The sequence below is a fragment of the Pundamilia nyererei genome, unplaced genomic scaffold (genome assembly GCF_000239375.1).
Source record: "Pundamilia nyererei isolate P.nyererei 1_Seehausen unplaced genomic scaffold, PunNye1.0 scaffold00044, whole genome shotgun sequence".
NCBI lineage: Eukaryota > Metazoa > Chordata > Actinopteri > Cichliformes > Cichlidae > Pundamilia > Pundamilia nyererei.
The window spans coordinates 36,314-39,433 of NW_005187445.1; positions in this window are offsets into that span (position 1 = coordinate 36,314).

Genomic DNA, 3,120 nt, shown 5'->3' on the forward strand with positions numbered 1-3,120 from the left:
TTGGAAGAACAAGGTTCAGATCCAGACCGTCACCATTCAGTCAAAGATTTAGGTTTTCCCCTTTTCTCTACCCTCACTAAATCTGTGGAATGAAACTATTATAACATTTCAGAGATAGTAAAAAAGAAATCGTTTCAAATCACTACGCAAATGTTGGCATAAAAAAAAAAAAAAAAAAAAAAAAAAAAAAAAAAGGAAACCCCAACTGTGGTCATGATGTACCAAGTAAAAATGCAGATACCACCATTCCCTTTTCGATGATTTGAGAAAAAGAAAAAGAAAAAAAAGAATGCAAACTAAATCCATTTCCTCTGGCTATGAAATATGAATGAAAAACAGATTTCAATAAATTATTGTCTGTCTGGCGGAGAGTCCTCAAGAAAAATAAATAAATAAATAAAAAAAAATCTGCAGTTCATATTGTCCTTGGCAGAAAAGCTGCATATAGTTGGGAAGAAAAGTTTAGCAGGGTTTCAGATTAACACATTTTTAGGGGTATTTCCTTTTTCTCGGTTGTCTACAGGAGTGGTGGGTGATAATGCTGTGCTGGCAATGGTGTTGCAGTGTGCAGCGTTTGCTTGGGCTGATGACAACTGTGTGCAAATATCTGAAAGTGTATTAAAAAAAAAAAAAAAAATTGTGTGTGTGATTTAAAACTACTTTGAATATTCTAAGTTTTCTGGCAGTCTCTATGATGGCTACACTGGGTCTGAAGTCTAAAATGACTTTTTTCTCCTTTTCTTTTTTTAAAATACCTTTGGACACTTTTACAACTTATTTTCTTTACTGGAAATTAAACAGGAAGAATAAGAGTCGGTGATGTCAGAAATTACATAACGTTTGGTTTTGGTATAATGACATGGGTTCTTAATTTAGACAAAACTACTGAAAGTACAATTTTGCAATTTCTTCATTGTGGGGAAAAAAAGCATCTGTAAATCCCTATTACACTCTTGGAAATTTTACAGTCATCATGCTTAGTAATCAATATAGCAGACACATTCTCTTGCCCGTCTCACTGCTGCTTTATGTGAACTTTATTTAATTATGCCCACTCTAGCCTTAAAATTGCTTCAGTCAGACCTCCAGTAGTCTGGATCCAGTTTTATGGACCAGCTGTTTGTAGCTTATAGGTTTCCCTTTCTGATCCTTGTTCACCAGAAACGGAAACTTAAAAGGCTGTAGAAGCCAACACCCTCTTGATTAGGACTTGGCATGCCATAGTCCCAGTTCCACCACACCTTTACAGACGTCAAACTCACATATACACGCACGATCAACAAGTGACACTGCACAAGCCACTCATGCAAAGGCACCGAGATGTACTGTGTTTATCAAGAGGGATGGTTCTCCAGCGTTCAAGAATGCCAGGTGCACTCCTGTTGAGTGATGCCATTAAGAAGAAAATGCCAACACAGCACTCATGACGTAAAAAAGTTTGGGCTTCAAGGAAGGTACATGCGTGTGTGGCAGATTTAAGAGGAAAAGCACTGATAAACAACACACACACACACAATCCAATCACCAGGTAGTTTTGTTTTTTTATTTTTATTTTTTTTCTTCTTTGCTGTAATTTAATCTCTGTTGAATTGCTGCCAGAGAAGCCAGTGATCGCTAGGTTCACAGTTAATTAAACCTGTCGGGCATGACTAGAAAACCTAGACTACCTCCTTTAATTATAAGACGTTAAGTGTAGCTGGCTAATCAGGGAGAGAGATATAAATACCCCCTCATCCGTTGCTGCATCTTAACTAGCATCTTGCATTATATTCCAGCTCAAAGCCTGAGTAATAAGGATCGCTACAGAAGCGGAAAGGCTTCCCCACAACCCCCAAAAACATCCCAATCTTTTGTGAAAGGACCTTCACGACAAAGATCGGCCATAAAAAAAAAAACCGAACTTCGCGTTTATTGTAGCGGAACGATCCGCTCAATTCAGCCTGTTATGTAATGTCACTGTTTTATTTGTTCGCTTTTAATGAATATCTACACATTTTTGCAAACTCTTGACTGAAAGCAACTTGCACAATGGGGGTCTCGGTCCAGTCTTTCATCAGAGAGCAGCTCACTGCACGTATTTGGCTGAAGTCCGGAGGTTACGTTACCGTTAGCGTGCTAACATTACCTAACGTTTATAGCATCTCTGCAAGGCTCTGCCTCGCTGACCGCAAAAAAAATCTCTGTCGCATTAAATTAGCCCCCCAAAAAACACGGAGAATGTATGCATAGCTAAATACAGCACATCAGACAAACAACCCCTCTCTGGAGGGTCCTCTGGATGCCGCTTTGGCTAACATTAGCGCGCAGCTAGCAGACCGCTTGGCTTTTATTAGTCGGGTTTGTGCTGTAAGTCTAGCCATCACTCGGCTGCTTAACTTTAGCGTTAAATACTCCGCTGCTGTTAAAGCATGTTTTTTCAGTCTAATAGCACAAAAATATAATCTAAAAATCACGAATACGTACTTGTTGGCGGCAGCAAGTGAACAGTAGCTTCTGGAAACGAGTGTCCGCAGCTTCTACCACCAGCCGTCTTTAATGCCAAGTAGTCTTGCTGTGGGCAATATTTTCCTCGACCAGACTACTTCGGGTTGCCAGATTGGATTGAAAGAACGCCCCTTATAACATTCAAACAGGATGTGAAATGTGCTACAGCATAGTTACTGTAGTTAGTATTGTTTGTATTATTTCGCTTTACTTTTTTTTTGCAAGATCGACTAGCTTTCTTAAATTTAGTTTTTGTTCTACAAGAATATTTGGTTTTACTTTTTTATGTAGGATTTCCTTTGTAAATAAAAATGCTGAGTTATTATCTAAATATTTAGCGAGGTGGTTAGCACTGTTGCCTCACAACAAGAAGGTCCTGAGTTCCACCATCCATCATGTGCCAAGCGCCTTTCTGCGTAGACTGCATGCTTTCTTCGGGTACTCTAGCTCCCCCCCCTATCCACATACATGCAGTTAGTAGGGTTAGGTTAACGTGAGTGTCTTGCACGACATGCAGAGCAGTCGTGTGGACCCTAAAGACCCTGATATTACAGTCAGACAAAAAATTATTAACTAGTAGTTAACTCACATGTAGAGTCAACAAACGCACATTTCCTGTGTTTGAACTCAAAACAA